The 21,614-nt window shown below is 36.8% G+C and overlaps 1 protein-coding gene across 6 annotated transcripts in view; it reads right to left on the reverse strand.

Annotated features, from left to right (window-relative positions):
- CDH11 (cadherin 11) overlaps positions 1 to 21,614 on the reverse strand; it is a 193,081-nt gene that overhangs the window by 23,437 nt on the left and 148,030 nt on the right. For 3 of the 6 annotated variants that reach the window (XM_052796678.1, XM_052796683.1, XM_052796679.1), the window contains one exon: positions 18,851 to 18,981. The gene's annotated coding sequence lies outside the window, so the exon portion shown is untranslated. Of the gene's footprint in view, positions 1 to 18,850; positions 18,982 to 19,145; positions 19,234 to 21,614 lie in introns of all 6 variants that reach the window. The other 3 variants (XM_052796680.1, XM_052796682.1, XM_052796681.1) reach the window with 2 other exon arrangements.

A 21,614-nucleotide genomic window follows, 5' to 3' on the forward strand; every position in this document is an offset into this window, starting at 1 on the left:
AAAACAATTTTTATTATTTTGGTCAGAAAAATGCTTTTATTCTGACACAATATACGTGTGTGAAATGTGGAGCTTTAGGTCTGTGGTTTTAGAGCTTATTTCGTATCTCCATTTTGTTGAGGGGTAAAAATAAGGTAGGACTTAAAGAACCTGAAAACTGAGATTTAACCTATTTTGGAAGTGGCTTAAATATGAAAGGCCTTTCAACACTCGTTATTATAGTGGCTTTCTATGATAATAGTTAATTCTAAAAAGAAAGGACACCTTTTTTCCCCCCAGCTTTGCATAGAAAAAAAAGAAAACTGAAGCCCCTAGTACGCAGTATTTACTTGCCAAACTTCACTATCATTTAACTTTAATAAACCATAGCAAGCCTTTTTAAATACAATTCAATTTCAAATTCCCTACTCATCCCACAGATGTAAAATGAGTTATTCTGTCCTGTTTAGTAAACACCTGTGGATTTACATCTTTGTGGCAGGTGTAAATTTAACCCCACAGCAAGTAGGCTCTGAGGTTACCTCTTTTGGCTGCTTTGTCTACAGAAATTTATTGATGTAACCAAATTCTACATATTAAAGCTAGTTCAGCCTGCTTCATAATTGCATTCAGTTAATCAATGATACTGCTGTTTCAGGTATAGTTTGCTATGGAGTGTCCTTTGAGCCAAATAGTCTTCAATGCCATGCCCGGTATAACTAATTACGCTGGACAAGTACATTTGCTATAGGAATCTGTAGCATGTTACTCGTGTGCAGCAGTTAGAGGTGCTCAGGCTCTTGGACTGTTAAATGGGGCCTACATGCTCCAAATAGAAATGAAATAGGAAGGTATGCCTAGACAGCTGTGCATTTTTAAATCTGCTGTGAAAAAAAATGCAAGTGAACTGTTTACATCAATAGATTTTAGACGCGTTTGAAAATTAAACTCGCTGATAATTATTCTTCATTAACATCACATAATGAACTCAACAACAAAAATAACTAAACAAATATGACCATTATTCCCAAACTTCTCAATACTGTTATGTAAATCAGTAAACACTTTATGAAGATGCTTAACAATAATGGAAGAGCCAAGCTGATACATACACTGCTTATTATCAGCTACTCAAGTGTGAAGTGCTGGAAACAAAATATTAATCACACATCCATGCTTAATTTACTAATCAGGATTTAAAGCAAAGTTTGCTACCTTTTGTTTTATCCTCTGCATATACATGTATAGAGAGGAAGCAATAAGGCTACACATCTTCAAGATAAAACTATTATCTCTCATCCACTACTTCGGCTAAAAAAATAAAATCACTAAGGCTGTTTATGGTAGTTGCTTCTGGTTTGAGTTATAATGTGACTCCATGCTAGTAATACCAACTTGGCTCTTTAGTAAGTGACCTACTGCTAGATATGCTGCAATTAAAGCTAGAGCTGCAGGCAATAAGGTCTCCCTGGCCTCCTCGTGCCCCTCTCGCCTTCTCCCTTCCTGGAGTTCATACTCTCTGTTCAGTTACATAGTGGTTGCCAGAGCGGTAAGCCCTCTGACTCCTATTGGCATAAGAAAAACTAATAGAATAAATCAACGGGGTTCCACTGACATCTATGAAGTTATTTAAATTCAAACCAGCTACAGTTTGGCTTTTTATTTATAAACTACTTCCTTCCTAAAAGGCAAGATACAGAAGATGCTCTTACGTTAAAGGTAAAATAAACTTCACTAAAAAACAAAGCAGTATTATTAACAAGAAAGTCTTGTCTTTTCTTTCTTTGTTTTCCAAAGCAAGCTACTTAAAACCTTTCACACATTTTAATGTCAACTTAGCTGCTGAAAGCTTACGGTTTCCTACTTCTTCAAGCAGAAGAAGTAGGAAAAACAGCTAAACAACTTATAAAGCAATTCCTTTTCTCTTGTGGAAAAATACTTCATAAACCTGTAAGCATGGAATACAGATCTGAGGATGGCCATTGCTGCAGCTGACTGGACTGCTGCTCTGGTGAGTGCCTGCAAATTCTCTGTGTGCAGCACTTTTACTCAGGCACTGCACAACACTACACAGATAGTGAACTGTTGGAATCATTTGCTGTGAATGTTTCCAGTCTTTTTTTAAAAAATCACGATCTTGGAGAAATCCTCAACATTATTGTGATTTCTGCACATAGATTCTATTCCTCAACTACAGCAAAGCAAATGTCAGTGGGCAGTTGACCAAACTGCAACATCCTGATTTTTTTTATTGTTGCTTAGAATTGCACAACATATAATTTTGAAATCCCAAGTTTTCCTAAGAACTCTGTAAAAAAAATCTGCTTCCCACTTCCTTAAACATAGTGGATACCAGGTTTGAACGAAGGTGGACTTTTTCTCAAAAGGAAGAATGCCATTAACATATTTTAACTGCATACAAACAAATGATGGCAATTTTGGTACTGAATAATAGCTCTATCAGGGATAAAGGGAAAACAAGAGTTAACCAGCCACCACACATGATCAAATCACCATCAGAGAGGCACATGAACACAATGAGATTCCCAAATGCTGCCCATGTAAGTTGATCAGTTGAGGTATGCAGGACTGAGAAATGTTAAACCAATATCTAGTCCACATTTTGGAAAAACAACATACGCGGTGAGGTGTATACACAAAACATTTACAGGGAAATAGAAGATCTCCCTAAATAACTGTGAGAACATGCCTTCAGGGCACTTCTAACTACATAGATAATATGTCTGGTTTGTATTTGTAGTTGCTACTTAGTCCTGGAAATGCAAAGCTAGTAAGTTCCAATTTTAACATAAGAAAAGTCTGTTTTCTACCATTAGGAAAGAAAATCCATCAATATTCCTAAATGGAAATATGTTATTCAACTAATTAAGAACACATCTATCATAAACCTGGAAAATGCCATAACCATGCCCACAGACTACGGCATGGAGTAGAGGCAGGGTCTTGACTGCTCCACAGCACATCAACTCCACTCTCCCCGAGCACTCTCGCACCGAGAGACGGCGAAGCGCACAGACTCTCGACATGCGGCACAGCACAGTAGGGAGGTGGTGGTATGGGCTTAACCCTACTCTGATGGGCTAATCTAAAAAGTTAGTCTGCTCTACAAAACTTCACACGCAAATTTGAATGACTGCTCATAGATGACTAATAGACAAAAATAAAGAGCCAGCAAAGACTATTTTAATGACAAGACCAGTCGCGGAAGTGAAGTCTGGCCAATTTTAAATTTCTTTCTTTTTCTTTATAGCAAAAATAATCCCAAACATTCATGCTGACTTCCTGTGTGCTATTAAATGACCATATGCCAAATTATAATAGACTAAACAATTTTTCTGATTTGTCTAGGCCATAACTTCTGGATGCTACATTAAAGTAGCAATTGTTCTCAGGAATACACTTGGCAGAGAGCACTCAAGAGCACAGTGTAGCAATATAATAATGGATGATTATGTTCTGAAATGTTTTGCAAAAGTATCAAGTAAATATAGCAAACTCCCAGTCCAAATGAGATTTTAGCTGTAATTAGAATTAGCTGAAAAGAGGAATGATTTATTTTACAATAATTTTATCGTCAGACAAGGAAATGAATAGTTTTTTAATGACAGAATAAATATTGGATCATATTAGTTCTGGAGTTAAGAGTGCCTGAGTTTTCGGCATGAGGCTGGAGCAGGGGGCACAGCTGGCTGAGCCCCCCGCTGCCCATGGAGGCAGGGAGGGACCTGCCGTGGCCAGGCAATGCACCCAGCTTTGCAGGGGCCTCTCCTCCGTGTAGTCAGGCAGAGCAAAGCTAACAAGAACCTGGGCATTTTTTCTGCTTTTGGGATAGGGCTGTTGTGAGCAGCCTCAGGGCTCATACTCCATGGTGTAACTTAAATGGTTAGCTAAGAGTCTCTTTCTTCCTTGAATACTGTCATCGGGGTCATGAAATATGAGCAGTTCACACGGAAAGAAGGTAGGAAAAAGATTTCCAGATCAAATTTCCAGATCAAATAATCAGTCGAGTCCCACTGAGCCCATACTGGTTAATCTTTAGGGCTTATCATGAATTTAACTGCTTTGGGAATTTTTAATAAAATACATGAATTGAGGAATGTGGAAAAGTTCTGTGCACAACTGTTTCACTACTCATGTGCACTGGTGAATGTATGCACAGCAGTGTGAATGCAGGAGTTCAGTCTGGCATGTATTTTTATCCTCTTCTAGATTGTTGTATTCAAATACCTGATGCCTAAGTGTTTTCAAGAAATGTATATAAATTAATATGAAAATATAGTTCTTGCTGCAGAAAGCTGTTCAGCCCTAACCGGTACGTTTCACACATCCTGATAACCTAACGTTTGGTTTTAATTTAATTTTTTCCTGTTTAACAAAATTTTGTTCTTTTCCTTGACTCATTTCAAGATAATGGTACATAAAAGTAAACAAATAGCCTGGTCCCTTTCGTTTATGAAACAAGATAAAATGCCAAGGAATCAGTACCTTCCACATTTAACTTAATACTCTCAACTACTTTTTGATTTTAAACTGTTCTGCATTATCAGACCAATCTTTCAATAGTTTTTATCTTAGACTCACTGTACAACATACTCGTGGAAAATAAGGCATCTGATTTTATTTACGTGAAATAATGTTATGCAACGCATCAAGATCTGCTGCACAGCATAGCTAGTTTGCATGACACATATAGCAAAGCCAGTTCTTAAAATAAATCTTTTAGTCCTGAAAAATGCCAAACTTTCTGAGAGTTTCTAGGTACCCTAAATGTGGACAAGACCAGAATTAGGATTATTGCATTTTTCCACTGGAACTAGAGCATGCCTGAATTTTCCTTGATAGAGCTGCCTATATGATATGCAGAACTGAGGAAAGTGCAACATTGGTGTATCATTATTTGCAAGGTCTACTTTAAATGGAACGAGCTGAACTGGAGGATGAGACAATATCAGCTTTTTTAACTTTCAGCTGCACCCCAGCAGTTAAAGGCTTTATACATGTCTTTCTAGTCAGGAAATCATCCCATTAGGAGATGGATTTTTTCCTTCCTCAGATGAACGTCTTCTCCCAGGGCAGCATTGGGACATAGAGCTCTATTCATACACCAGCAGAGTTCCCTCTCCGGGTGCCAGGACCATGGCCCTTACTCATCACATACAAAATAGGAAAATTAAAAACTAAAGGACTCCATACCCAGCAAACTGACTTTATGAATATGACTAACCCCATTAAACTAGTCATGTATATATGTATCTACTGGGAATCAAGCATTAAAGGCCCATATGCAGTAGTCTAAAGTAAAACATTTTGTTGAAATGACAAGAGCTCTGATCTTTGATACAGGAAAAGATTTTCATGCTGTATATGTAACTGGTAAATCTCATTTTTCCCTATCTGTAATTCTAAAACAGACCACCAGCAACTAACTCCCTGTGAGCCCTTCTGAAACACTGAATCTCTCTTCTTGTTGAAGCATATTCCAGGTCTCACTGGAGTGAACAGCAAGTAACCCTCAACTGAATGCAAATTGATATAAAGTCTTTTGTGTCATTCACAAAACATAATTAGTCTTATGAGACAAAAGTATTTAATCCAGAAAAAGAAATTTTTCATATTTAAAGATACTTGGGAAAAAAAATTCTCTTCGTTATTCCACCGAATAATGAGAACCTCACACTCCCCCAGTTCACATTCTGCTGTTTTGCATGGGAGTGTGAGGCAATTGTAAAGGATTGTAATCTGAGGTTGCAGTTCTGCAGAGCTAAGTAGATATATAACTTTACATATGGTGTGCAAACAGCCAAGATTCCAGGGGTATCCTACTACAGAGGGATTCTAGGTCATGGCAAGATTTGCATGTACTGAATACATAAATACAATCTTTACAGAACTGGCGATTTTCATCTTTAGCAATAGAAGTTGCCTTAAAAATGCTAAGTAAGTTTTGTAGAATCCTATTCTGAGTTCCATAAAATCCTATGAAAGGAAATCTTAATCCTTTGCAATTTTAAATTATGTTTTATAGCACTGTATTGGATTAGTGAGATGTTGAAAGCCAATAATCCCCCGCTGCTCCAAAGAATAGTTTTTTAAATGTAGCCATATTTTCCTGTAGCAGCTTTGAGACTTAGTATTAGGAAACCATAGACAAAACCATAAAATGATGGCTCTTTGAAAATAGAAGTCATTTTGCAGGAAAGAGGAAGAAAAATAACCTCCTGACTAATATGATTTGATATATCTTTCAGTATCCACCTCTGAAATCATCATGGAAGGAAAGTATTTTCACCAGGCTTTGATTTAATTTGTACTCATTCAAGAAGAGTGAAATTGCCACTTGGTGTGTCTCATACAAAGCAGTAGAAAGTAGGAAGACAACTTAGTACATTATGAAGTGAATGACATAGAAATAAGCCTGAGAGAGTGATATTAAAAGGCTTGGGAAATGAAAAATGGCTGTAAACAGAGTTTTTTACATTTGCTTGCTGCCCTGGGGAGATCCACTTAAGATAAATGTGACAGAGGCTGTCTGTTTTTAAGCATAAACTCTACAGGAAAACAACTAGCATAAGAAAGGTAGTCTTATTAAAGAACATGGTGATTGATAGAGTCATTTGAAGTAATGACTAAGCTCTTGGTAGAGTTTATTTTAAATAGTAAATGTGTTCTTGTGCATCTCAGACAAACTGCAAATCTTATAATTTCCTGTATACTCAAAGGCCAATATAGCTGCAGCCTATGTCCACGGTAGTTTCAATATAGTTTGCTATTATGTAAGTGGCTATAAATGAGACCCCGAGGAGGAAGTAAATGACAACTAAAGTCAACTTACTTCCGACTACTAATGCTGTACTTACATGCTAAGCCAATCCTGAATATTTTTTTCTCTAAGAATTTATACTTATGAATGGCTAAATAACACTTGTGCTGTGACTGACGGTCTTTTTGGTTTATGCCAAAAATGAGACAGAAAGTCAAGATCAAAGAGTGATAAAACCTATCAAAAACTAACGACTCCAGGCAAGCCTATTCAGCTACCAAACCAAATCAGAGAGAATTCCGACAAGCAATCCATTTCTGTTCTGATTTATAATCTTTTGCTGAAGGGCTGACAACCTCCACGCAATCAGAAATCTAAACTCGATCTGTGGTATTGTACTTACAACTTCATTTCTAGCGGCAGCTTCGGCAGTGCTGCTGAAATGCCAAACTATCATAGCATCTTGTGTGGTCTTTATATGACCAATGTGTTCCTCTACAAAACTACTACTCGATCCCCTGGTCCCTGTCAATTTGGCCTCTCTCAAGTAGGAAAGTTTCTGATAAAAGATGCCACTTCGGAAGCACACGCAAGCCTCCCTGACAGCAGTTTGTTAAGTCTAGCAACCATTGTGACTCTCATTTAAAGAGATTCACATAATTAGATTCTCTGTAACACTTATCTTTATAAAACTTGACAAGTTAGTCAATTACTAAGAGCCTCTTTTTCAAACACATTTGCTAGAGAAAGAAAAGTGAGAGAGAAATTTCTAATCAAAGAGCCTTCTCCTTTTCTCAGCTTTCTTGGAGCTGCAGAGGGAAGAGTTCAGATCCTTCAGCCATGCACACGTAAGGTTCTTTTTGATAGTTTGCTTAACTGTTCCAGTTTAGTGCAAATTTCTTCCATAAAGAGCATAAAAGCCACTTTGAGATTTTTTGAATGAAAAATTGAATCAATAATTAATTTTTTCATAGGCAGAGATTGTCTGTGCAGAGACCCATTTTTGCTTGATAGCATGAGATAATAACATCAGAATATTCAAACACATTTCTAATACAGCATCAATTGCTCTAATAAAGGAGACCATCACTGTTTAAGTACCTAATGGGAGGCTACAGTTCAAAGGACCAAACCTGCAAATTTAAATTACTATTTACAATCCATTAAATCACAAGATTATAATTCAAACAATATTTGCATAAGTATCTTCCGAGATGTCTTGTTGTAAGTAGTTATCGTGAAATATTTCCATTTAACTTAAAAAACAAACACTCAAACAAACACAAAGAAAACATTAGATACTACCTTCCCTTCGGCTTCCTGCGCAGCCTGACCTGCTCTGAGCGCAAAACAGAGAACTATCTGTATTTTCAATGTTCCAAAGCTATAAGGACTAAGACATAATTCCCAATATTATGATACAAAACCAAAAATGCAACAAGAGGTGCTAAGGTGATGCAATTACATACTAAGCATATAAATAGCACAAAAAAGACAGGCTTGTCAGCTTGCAATTAAAATTTGTTTTTCATGCAAATGATACATTTGCAAAAAAGGGCAAATGATTCAGTATATTTTGCATGAACATAGTTCATTTTGAGTTAAACCTGTTCATTACGTATTTCTAACTGTTCATATGAAAAACTAATACATCCCAGAGATTATGGATTGGCACTATTTCTGACCTGTAATTACAGATGACTGCGACAAACCACTTCATTTCTATTCTTCTGATAGAAACCATTAACAACAATAGTTTTAAGGCAGTGCCTTGCTACAGTTGAAACCATGTTTGGTGCCGTGGTATCATGCAGAAGAGGCAAAATTTAAATACCTTGAACCTGTAGCTGTTCTTGCATAAAAGCCCTAGTTTCAGAAACTGATGTTCCACAGAAAGCTCATCAGGGGAAATTGGCAATAATGGGCATTTGTTTAATTAGCGTTATTCATAGCTGAAACTATGAATCAGCTATAAATAAATATACTCTGGAAGTGCATTATATGTTTTGGAGATATAAATACTCTACCTCTTGCTACCATTTCTCTGATGGCAAGGGCAAGTCTTGACCTTAAGAGTGCAATAATTAGGACTTCTGGCATATATCTGCATCTTAGATCAGCAGTCTTATATTTCTGCATCTTAGATCACCAATGTCTTTTTTAACCCACGGGACAGTATAAAAGTACTTGAGTGTGAACAAACGTGTGTCCAGTCAGGTAAAGCTTTAGCTTCCAAATCAATAAGAGATAGCTTTCTCCCTAATGAAGACCTGTGAAGTGTTACTTAAAAATGAGCTTGTGAAAAAGAAAGAGGAAAACAACCTGACACATGGTAGAACTGCTGGATTGAAAACAGTGTAATTTTTGGATAGAATGACCTTAATATGAGACAAGCACAGGGGAAAGAATTTATATTCATAGCAGAAAAATAGAGGCCAATAACAATAATAAAAAGAATTAACGTACATATATATACATACACATATATATAAAAAAGACTGAAAGCTTCAGCCAAAAGAATAGGATTAGGCGCTTTTTTTTCCACATTAAATATACCCTTACATTCAGCGTATTTTCTACCAAAATGTTCTTTTAAAAAAGTTGCCAGGGTGATATCACTATTTCAATCCAACCGATTTCCTTTGAAGTCTCCCATAATGGTAATTAAATAAATTGCTCTTGGAGTAATTATGTTTTTTCTGGAAAAGGAACTATTAGGGTAAAGAGAGATGAGAGAGTCTGTCACCAAACATAATCTTTCTAAATACATTGGTACTTGCTACATTTATTGGAAGAAGGACGGAATACTTAGAAACTTTGGACCTTTTTAGTTTTTGTAAAGGAAATGTCGACTTGACAGTTGAAATAAGAAACAAACTAAAATGACTGCTGACAGTCCTGGGAGTGTATAGAGAAAGAAAATGGAAGTTGTGTCCACAGAAAGCTTTTAGAGACCATATGTGTTAAGCCCAAGAGAGCTACAGTGAACTAGAAGCCCAAATTACCATGTTAGAAGCAAGTAGCTGGTGGACAAGATGAAGGTGACTGAAAGCACAAGACTAATGAGCAAGTGTATTGTACAAAATGGTATTCTCCATGCGAGCACAAATACATCATGTTTGCAAGAGCATGAGGCTTTGGAGACCTGGTTACTATAGTTCGATTAAGAGGGTTCTGTGTCTGGCAATTCATCAGATCAAATACCTCTCATCTCTGTGAATTTCATCATCTTTGATACAGAGAAATGAGGCTTTCACAGTTCCATGTAATTTCCAAATACATAACTTTATGTTTCATGTGTACTTTTCCTCTTGTTTACAAGTCAGGCTAAAATTGTTAGTTGTAGTGTGCTGACTGTACCATGAGTTTTGTTCATGTTTTTTTCTCAGATTAAGTTTTTTAACTTCGCTAAAGATTCCCCTATTGTTTGTGGAAATTTGCCATATACCTTCTAAGCAACCTGTAGCATCCACTGATTTAACCATCAGAACAGGCTGACATAACCCTCTACCTTGTTCTATGGTCTAGTCCAGTTATCTCAGACTTCGCAGAATTTAAATGCAATACTAATGCTTGCTGGTTTTGTTCACGTTACAAAGAATCTGGAGTTTTTCATTTAAAAGCCTATGCAAAACTTCAGTGGGTATGTTGTTCTTTGTGTATAAAACTGAATGCTCCCATCTTCCGTTTTGCTTTAAATTTCTTTGCTAAATAATATAAGGTTGCATAAGACTAACCCAGATGGATTAGCATTTGAATTTCTGTGTGGTGTCTTTACAATATCACATCCAAGGATAGTGATATAGTGCTCTTCTACAATGCTAACCCTATATTTTCTTGCCACTTTGAAGACCAAAAGACAGTGTTTTCAACTCAAAAACTCACAAGAGTGAGCAAAAGGAAAAGGAATTATTTGGTACAATTTGTACTTCACCTACAATCAAAAATAGCTTCCTGGAAATCCAGTGGTCAGAGAGAATAAAGCACCAGACAAGCACCAGCTGGAGAAACTGGATCTGGGGATTCATCCAAGAACTGGGAACATCTTTCTGAACAGACAGACATTTCTTGTCCAAATGTAGTGGCTGTCAGGGTAAACATTGCCTTAAAAAACTTAACGTGTTTTTTTTTTAAACTCTATGAGAATTTTGTGGACCCCTTCCGGCTTAACCTTCAGTAAGTGAGCTTAGAATCAGACCAAAGAGTGATAAATATATATTATAAGCAGGAAGAACTCATTATGAAGGTCATACGCAGGCACTTATATTGTGCTATGCTATTTGTAAACACAACTGTAACTAAACCCAACTATAATATGTGATATGAATGATTATGTAAGAATAAGATTGCCAATATGAATGTTTACTAAATGCCTACTTAAGAATGGGGTTTAATTAAATAGTGTAAAAAATAATTTTCCATGTGTAACGTGAACTTAAAATTTCAGAGCTTTGTAAAGCCAGTAAAATGGTGTTACCGTTGCTTACAACACGCCAAAGGCTGTGTGTGAAGCTAACAGCACAGGCCTCAGGGCCCATTAGGACTTGTTAGGCTTCATCAGGACTTGTTTTGGCCTGCCTGGGGCTTGGTTTTGATTAACTTATTTGGCTGTAACTGGTTATCTAAGGACCAGGTGACTATTGCCTAATTTGTTTCGGCTTTTTGCTTAGCTTTGGATGACTGTGTGTTGTAATACAGTTGTTTTATGTATATATTTGTAATGAATAGATAACAGTTCACTATTCTGTATAGAATGAACTATCTATGATCCCCAAATAAAATGCAACAAAAAGACAAGCATGGGATGATATGAGGAGATTTGAAAGTCCAAGTACAAGATGATACTGGAGGCCCCAGGGCTGTAAACTGCTCACCAGGGGTCAGCTACTGGCCATTGAACAAATGCAACTTTGGAAGCCGCACAAACCCAGTTTTAGAGATAACACAGAGAACAAAGGACAATATTCAATATACAGACCAATGAAGAAAGTGCAAGGTGTGGAGATGTGGAGCATGTTAGCAAACATAAAAATGACTCCAGGTGGATTCTAGAGTGAGGAGGAAGAAGGAACTATCATTGTATTGCTCTGGGATGCAAGGGCCCTCCAACCCCAACCCCGCCTGAAAGGCAGCTGCTGGTGAGTGTGGCACCAGAAAAAAAAAGCAGATACTAGAAAGCTTGTGTGCATCACTTTTAGCTGTACGTAACTCGTATAAGAGCTCAACACAGGTGAACTAATAATTCTTTGGTTAGACTGCTAAGACTTTACGTTAACAGCACATTCTTGGCTTTCCATAGAAGTTTTGTTCCTTTGGCAGAAATGACCTCCACAAGCTGTAGCATAATAAACTGGTGGAGGCTTCAAACAACCTGGTCTGAAACCTGGATGCAACACACCGGTAACTGCTCACAGGCAAAGTAGTTCAGTGGAACAAAAGACAATGTTGTCAGCCATGTGTGAGCTCATGTTAAAGGAAATGGAGTCTGTGATGAAAGGAGGTAACAGCATGTGGGGAACAGAAGTAACCTGGATAATGACTGGGCCAACAGAGCACCAACCTAGGCTTAGGAGAGTTGGTTTCAACAGTTATTAAAAAAGCCATTACCACTCTATTCTTTCCTGGGAAGTTTTCCCACTTAAACATTTAATTGATCTTTACGTTTGTTAAATGAAAGTGCTTTTTAAGTAAATCAAATCACTACAGACCTACAAGGAAAAAAAAAGTCATTCCATTTGATTGGAGGTTTCTTGAATACACAACTATTGTGTGATTCTGTTTATCCTGCAAGCAGCAAAGTAGCAGTAACCACTGGGTCACTAGCTTTACTGTGAAAAAGCACAACACAGTCGTTGTCGAGCTTTCCTCGGAGTGAGTCATTGTGATTCACTGAAAGACTTCCCTGTGATGGGGCTGTTCTCTCCTGTGTCTTACACAGAGCAGAGAGGGAGAGAAGACAGAAGCAGTACCTTTGGACATGTAAACGGAAGAACACAGCAGTGAAGTTTGCAATTAGTACCCAGACTTGAAATGAACAGCTCATTAGTGAGTGCTAAATGTTTGTGTAAACAGGTTCCCTTTAAAAGTTAAGAGAAATATTCATCTCTCCAACATGCAGCAACTCATTCATGTTGCCCGCAGTGAAAGTATGAAAACAGCTCAGGAGGTCAAGGGACAGTCTTTTGGATGGTTGGTTATTTTTGCTTCAGTGCAGCCTTGGTTCACAAAATATAGCTTATAGCATGAAACTAAGCCAAGATAGCCAGGAGGCCTCTCCGAGTGATTGGACTTTTGAGATTACATAATCTGTTTTTCTATTTTGGGGGGAGAGAAGAGAGAATGGGAGGCCAAGTACCCAAGTTCTCTTGTAAAAGTAGGTATAAACCTGTAAAAGTACAAGGGGATCAGATCCCAGAACCATGACTTTTCAGTATTTCAGGCCGTTGTTTCTAAAAGAATATTGTGTTCACAAACAGAACCAGAGAATACCCTGGAGGGTCAGTCCTGTATTTGATTCCAAACATTGTATTGGCTCAGACTTCCCCTTTTCTGGCCTCTCCTGTTATCCCATCGAATTCATTAGAAGGTTGTGGCTACCAGCCAAAAGAAATGGTTAATGCATCCTGGAGCCCATATTCATTGAAATACCTTCTGAGACAGGAATTTATAGCGTTACTATAATAAAACTCAGATTTCAACATTAAAGTATAAGTCTGTGTACTTGCCACACATACCAGAATTATACAGAAAATCTGAACCATGAAACCCTGAGGAAACTAGGAAAATATGTGGTAACATTTAGAAAGAGGCCATTAGGACTTGGTTACACCTTTAAGAACAACCTTAAGCAAGAGATGAATCACATGTGATGTTACACAGGTAGCAGCAATGGACCTAAAAGAAATGTCATTGAATCACAAATACTTCTTTTGGGGCACACTGAAGTATAGCAATTTTAGACTGGTCTAGAGCAGTTACTACCTTAGATAAGAAAAGATGAGAATGAGTCCTGACTCTGCCCTCACTTTGCCCCTCCATGCCTCTGCCCAGCTCTGAGAAGGTTAGTTTTTTGCTTATATGTAGCCATTTAGTGTGTTCTGTTCTATTCTCTTTTATATTATGTTTGTTAGTATGCATTCAAACATTATGAAATATGTGCTTTCCATCCCAAAAGAGTACATATTAATCTTCTGCAGGAATTACAAAGCATTGCTTTTATAGACAAGAAACTGTATAGCTTTTTCCTGTAAAAGAATAGAAGTATAGGCTTTGCCTAAAACCTTGGAACAAACCTTCATTTACGAGACAAGGGAATCATTTTTATTCCACTACATGAATTCACTGGGCTGCCACAGGCCAGTCATAATCTGTTATTGTTTCCCTGCAACCTTGTACTATTAATTTTTCTTTTTAATGAACTGTCCAGTCTAGTTTAGCTATGGGAACTATGATGGAGCTGCAATATAAATGGTTTATGTCATGCCTTTGTCAAAAGGCTTTCCCCTACAGCACTAGAATGTAATTGAAAAGCCATTTTAAAATAAAGTAACTGAATGGTTGCAAATGCAGGTTGTCAGGAATAAAGTGGGAAAATCCTTTGCATTACATTAGATTTTACCAATTACAACTTGTAGGACTTTATTAGTGTTTATACAGATTAGTAAAGCCACAAAAATTGCATATGTTTGCATGGTTATATTAGCAAGCATTTCTGAAAGATACTGAAGCCATTTTTAAGAAGTTTGGTTAAGTATCTCAAAAGAATTCAATACACTAAATTTTGTTTTATTTTATAGCCTACAGAATATGTCCATGTTTGAGACAGCAAACTAGCTTCTGAGTAGAACTCAAGACAGTTTTTCTTGCATATGAAACCTTGAACGGCTGAGAACACAGTAATCTTTTTTATATATAGCAAATATGTGCAAGACACACAATTTAGTTTTCTCTTATGTTTTTTTTTTCTAGCCCTCTTATGTTTATTTTTTCTGCCCCCTTGTTCTTGGAAGCATGATGGTGTATATTTTAATATATGCTATTATTATCATTATTATTGAAGACCAAAGAGAGCAACTATAGGGAGCATTTATAGTTAAAGCTGACAACAGTTTTCTCTACAAATTCCTATCAAAATTGTTTCTGAAAGACTTTGATTTACCTTTTGGTTCACACTTCTCACCTTTAAAATAACTACGGAAATTTTGTCAGAAATTAATTTTATCAGAACACATATTTCACAACTATTTGAAGCTGGTTGACTCACAGGCAGATTGGATTTTTGGTGAGTTTTTCAGTCAACGTATCAATCTCTTAATGCCTTTTTCTCCTCTTATGGCCAGCCTCTCCTTTGCTTAGGCAAATCTCACGCCTTGGGGGAACCTCAGGAGTTTCCTGTGACTTAGCCCAGCCAGGCTGCTCCAGCCCACAGGGCAGAGCACACTGCAGCCCAAATAGGGCTGGGATTTCCCCGAAGGCTGGAAAAATGCAGAGATGAGTGTTTGATGACTCAGTTGTTTCAGCTTTTGAGCTGAAACAAACTTTTTGTCACTGAGACCTGAATTTCAGTTCAGGTACAAGTTAGTTGTTTCCAACAACAAACTATTCATTTCAACACAGTCAGATTTTTTCAAGGCAACAATACTTCACAGAAATAATTTTCTATTAAAAAGCAGATAGGAAAGTCTAAATTGTCCATATTACGAGGTATCAAGACTACAAGAGATAGGGCAATGTGAACATATTTCCCCACTTGATGTCTTTTAGAAGTCTTTGTAATTTACAACAAAATAATCATTAATCTTTGGTATCTGACCAGGATATATGTCTTATAATTATTCTAACAATATTTCCGAAGGTGTTTTAGCTCAAGCAACAAAAAAGCAGAAGTAACAAATTCAGACCCTATCTCGTTACACAGACTATGTGAAATAAGACTGACACAAGCAGATGACTCCTAACATTTCACTCTCAGGCCTTACTTCAAGAACCTGAGGATTCGATGTACACTGGAGCGTCATCCTACTAAAATCAAAGCTTTTGCCCTCATATGTGAGCCTATTTCATTTAGACTATTAATATCCATCCAAAAATATATGTAATAAGCTAATCCTGCAGATATACTAGGTGTTTGTTCTGAGCTGTAGTTCTGTGGGTTGAAGCTGAGAATTCAAAACTTCAGGTCTTAATACCTATATAAAAGGCTACTTGTATAGAAGCGAAGTGAGACGTGTAATACAGGATAAAGCAGGCGACTGGAGATGTAACACTTTCTGTTCAAATGCGTAGGCTTCATTAAACGTGCTAGCACTGTAGTAAGACAGGGTGATTCCAAGTAACTGAAAATTAATCTTCTTTCCACATGGCATTCATGCAGAAACAAAACTATACAGTAATTTCCTGCCAAGATCCACTTTGTACATCAGGAATACCATTTTTCCCATTATAGTCCAGGCTTACTACATGAGAATTTTGTCAAACATTGGAATGGGCTGCCCAGGGAAGTGGTTGAGTCACCATCCCTGGAGGTATTCAAAAAGCGAGTGGACAGGGTACTCCAGGGCATGGTTTAGGGGGCATGGTTAATGGTTGGACTCGATGATCTTGAAGGTCTTTTCCAACCGAAATGATTCTATGATTCTATGAATTAAAAACAAATACTAAAAAGGATGCTATATATGAAAGAGGCAAAGTATGCATTATACAACACATTTATATATTCAGTAAGTGAACCTAAGTTTCTCATCCTATACGAGAGGAATTTTTAAATACGGCAGTATTCTTTTTGAGGGGTCCCATGGAGCCTTTATTCGTATATAATGCTTTTCAGAGTAATATCACTGTGATGAAATGTATCAGTTTTGCCTACTCTCACTCCCTCTAGAACTTCAGTATAGAAAATCCAAGCAGTCAGTATAGGAAGGAAATCTCTGGTCAGGATATTCCCACCTAATGAAGCTACTGGCCATCTTCCGGTGTGACTGAGTAGCCAAGCCTATGTTATAGCTCGAATGAGCTCAGTAGTGTCTTTCTGTCTGCCCTGTTGTTCTTTGTTCCATTAACAGTAGTTAAACACGAATATTTTACCTTCTCAACTCTTTGATTACCTAGATACTGTAACAGGAAATTTGCATTCCTGAACAGGCACAGCTGGAAACAATTTAAGAAAGATCCTTCAAAAGAAGAGAAGAGAATTTAAGAAGCATATTGATGCCCAGGTTTACATGATAATCAACAAAAGCTGTTCTTATTCCTCCTCTTTTGCAGGGAGGCACTTCACACTCCAAACAGAGGGAACATCCCACAGTCACTCTGCAGGAAGCTTGCTTTCAGAAATTATTTGCTTGAACTCTGAAATGTAAAAAAGTCTACGAAAATAGACACAACAGTTTCTCAGATAAGACATGAAAGAAAGTTTAGTAGGGATGCAGTTTGTTAAATTCACTTATCTCATCTACCAGTGAGAGTGATGGGCCTTCAAGTTTTCCTTTAAGGTCATTCCTCATAGTCCTTTAATTTGTAAAAATTAAATCTATTTGAAAGTGTAGCTCTAAAGTCAAGAACAGGAAGAGTAGAAAGAGGCCTGAACTAAACCTTGAACTGAGAAACAAGAAAATGCCAGAAGAGGCAAACTGAAACAGTGGTGAGAAAATTCACATAACTGTGGATGGAGGGGAGACTCAGAGAAAATTAACACATAACTAATTTAAGATATTTTTGCTATGTCGTCCTGATACCCATATATGATTGTGAAACCTAGTCAGGAAGTCTTCAGTCAAACCAAACTCTCTTTAACTTAGTTCTGTTGAAAAGCTGTATCTGAACAAGAACTGAGCATTGTTTGCAAAATTTGGTCCTTGTGTTCAGTGAATGACGGGATAACAATCTCAGGTGCTGAGCTACAGCTCTTCCTAAGAAGCAAAGGAGCTTACACATTTCCCACCTAAATTAAATTGAATGCTGTTGGTATCACTGTCAAACACACTCTGTTTCAGCCTGATACTAATTGCTGCAGTCTACCTTAACAAGTCAGTGGATACCATAAACACATATCTTATATAGCTGTTCACAAGGATGTTTAAGTATACGGCCCATTTGGCTGCCAGAAATAAGATTATCATCATTCAAGGATATTTCCACAGAAATGAAGCATCTGTCAAGCAGGACATGAGTGCATTGAATGTAAAATCTGTGAATGAGTCAGATAGACAAAAAGCTTTAATATCCTGGCTTTGTACCTTCTATCGTAGACAATTCAGATGGGATCGTGCCTTTGATTCTGTAAAAATGATAGTATTTACACATTTATTATCTATTACATTTAATTTGTTTCTGTGTTGATTTTTAAAAAGCAATGAATACTCCTGTAAGTGGACAATTCTCACCTCTGTGGAATCACTGCTTTCAGTAATAGCACAACTGAAAGTCACAGAGGATATGAAAAATTAAAGGCATCAGAGCAGCAGATATAAATATTTTTAGGTCTAGGGTTTCCCGAACTGCTCTATTTCCACACTTTCCACAGCTACCTTCTCTGAAGCCTAAGGGTCACCACTAAATTCTTTTTCTAACCCAAGTCTGAGCGGTTATATTAAGCTCAGTGGTATTGCACAAAATATCAGAGAAATAAACCAAATATGGAATTAATCATTCAATCATGTAGGCTTAGAATAAGAAAAGTACGAATCTTTTTGACTGATAAAATCAAGTTGGAAGCCTAAATATTAGAAAAGTTCTTGCATTTCTGTTCTTCAGTGCTACATTGTTATGAGTTTTCAAGAGGTTCTCTGGTATTTTAAACAAGAAATTAAACAAACGTGATCCAAAAAATGCACCTTATCAAACCATGCTTTACAGACATAGAAGGATGGTCAGTGTCTTACAGCATCAGCTCTCCTAAGTAACAATCAAGACTAATGGATAAACTCTATGATGCCTGAGAAAAACTGGCTGACAGCACACATCAAGTGGGGGATTAGTCATTGAAGAAAGTTCCCTATATTGTACAAATACTGTAGACGCTATAGAAACGAGAGACTAGCTATGCATATCTGACATCGCTCAGAAGATCATACATTTGGAGGTACTACTTACCTTCACCCACTGGAAACTTGTTGCCAATTTATGTAGCATGTTCCGCACATTTGAAGTGCCACTTAATGAGACTATGATAACAATGCAGGTGTAAGCCTTCTGTTGCCACTTATCCAGTACTTCAGCTCTGGCTGCAAAGAATGAAAAAGTTCATTTGAAATCCAATGCAAGTTGGTACCATAATAAAAGAAAACTAAAGTCTAGCCTATAAACTATCACAGTAGCCTAAAGAGAGTTTAAAGACTAGCAATTAAATAATACTTATAATTCCAAGGAGAAAATTAATAGTTTTTACCTTAACAGACTTACTATTGCAAGAATGTTCCCATAACTAAAATGCTGGAGGCCATATCAAAATTCCTTCACATCTTTTTCATTATCTCCTGAAAAAACAGAGTTCTATGGAAAAATCTGTTCTGGGAACATTATCCAATACAAAACACACTGTAGGGAAAAAAGTAACAGCTGCAGATACCATTAGCCACCAAGATGTGCTTTGAACATTTCCAAGTGCTCTAAAGGCATATTAGGAAATTAGTATTTTTACCATTATGATGGAGAAGGGAGTAGATTATTTTAGTAAGTAGAACTGCCACTACAGTAGGGAAAAGGTATCTAGGATAAAACACTTGAAGTAAGCAAATGAGCAAGAGCTGCCTCTGCCTGTAAGAAGTTCCCCTAAAGTTGTTTCAGTGGTTAAAATTCTTTCATAAATGGGATAGTGAGTTGAGACAGGGTGTGGAAACAAAAAGAAACCAGCTGAATCATTTCTTATAAGGTGAGGTAAGTCTTTTCTTGAATTAAATCAGTAAGTTAAGAATGCTCAGTTTCACAGAGCAGGCCCTCATCATTCTCTGTGTTTCTCACAATGTATTCCCACACAAGTAAAAAATATAGTTAATGTGATCGAATGACCGAAAGAAATACTCAGTGTGAGCTATTGTTATGTACCAGGGGTTTTTTTCATAGAGGACCCTTTTGAACTAATTCACAACTCATATGAATGCATGAAAGATAAAAACTGAATAAACTTTCTCATTTTGATAATTTGTTCAATATCTTTGAAGATGACAACATCTTTACAAATGACTTTGCAGCTCAAGATTCCCTTTTGCCCAAGACATTTGCAGTTGCTTAGATAAGTATTTCTCAAAATATTCTCTTACATATCCCTATGGTCTAATTTTTTGAGATCTGCTTTTGCTTTTAAAAGCAGCAAATACTTAATAATAGATACTACCAGTCCTCAATCTAACCTGCTACACTATTAAGCTTTTTCCTGTGCATACGCCTGACCACCAGTGAAGTGCCCATGTACATAATAATTTAACTGTCAAGTAAGGGCTCCATTTTCCAGTTACACTGCATTTAAATGGTCATCAGAGGTTACAAATCAATTTTTTTCTGTAGCACTAATCATTATTTGAGGCAAATAAATCTTCATATTAACATCAAGCAAGGAGGAAAAAAGCTCCTCCAGATTTTTCATGAATTTTCATGAAAAACATGATTTAAGACTGCTGAATGATTTCCATCGTTATTATAGCACAAGAAATAGTTTAGCTGATTAATTAATCGATAGGTATCAGATACTACTTTTACTGCATATTATGTTTTTATTTTCTTATTTTCTGCTGCTGTTGAATATAGCTTCAATAGTAAGTTTCTACTAACTCTATAACCTTCACAAAAGAAAAACAACTGCTGTATTTACAGAAGGCTGTTTGAAAGTCCTATTATAATTACAAGAAAAGTAAAAAAACCCCATCCATTAAACAGTTCCAATGCTCCAAATAGATTTGACACAGTGGCACTTTAAATCAAATCTCCTAACAAGATTTTTTTTTTTTTTTTTTTTGGTAAAATAAGCTGTAGCTTCAGAGTCGGTTTATACAAAGTGACAACTCAAACTATTTTGAAATGTTGCTAGTTAGAGGGGAAAAAAAACCCCAAACCCATTGTCACTATGGTAATTATTTCACAATGCCTGATGTTAAATGGGCAGTCCTGTGGCCTAAGAAGCAGCTGAATCCTGCATTGTCCTTCAATGATAAAAAGATTTGAAAGTCTGAAAAGCAGAGGAACAGAATCTCACAGCTTCTTAGACTTCGCTCTGAAAGGGCCATTGTAACATCATCATAAATCCTGGGCTCCCCAGGCACTTGACAACTAAAGCAGTGGACAATAGAATTCTTGTGTTGAACAAAACACTCCTTGTCTGCCAAAGGGCTTATCTGCTTCATTTACAAATGTCTTTCATTGTACCAAAATAATTCCCTATTAGAAAAACTATTAGGAACAGAACTAAATAAATATTCACAGCTTTGTGGTCTGTTTGGTAAAATGAATAAACTAATACAATCAAGGAGCATGCAAAATATAAGATTTAAATCAAGGAAACCCAAAACAACCCCAAACATCTATTTATTTTCCTCTCTTCATTTTCCCTTTTCCTGATTGCAGGGAATTATACTGAATACACATTGGTCTCTGTAAAAAAGACCTAGGTACATTACGCTCACTAAAAGAGATGAAAAATATCAGAAATCTGCAAAGATCTCAGATTGGAGCAAAATTGTATCCAATGTGCTTTTAAAGTTAAATATTTCCAGAAGAGCAATTACAGAAATAAACTTGGAAACATATCTGAGCGTTTAATGAAATAGAGACAAAATACTTACAATTTAAACTGTGGATTTATAACTACATATGTTTAGGTCCTTATTACTGAGAGATACAAAGGCATTAGGGATCAGTTTCTGAA

The sequence above is a fragment of the Harpia harpyja genome, chromosome 9 (assembly GCF_026419915.1).
Source record: "Harpia harpyja isolate bHarHar1 chromosome 9, bHarHar1 primary haplotype, whole genome shotgun sequence".
Taxonomy (NCBI): Eukaryota; Metazoa; Chordata; class Aves; order Accipitriformes; family Accipitridae; genus Harpia; species Harpia harpyja.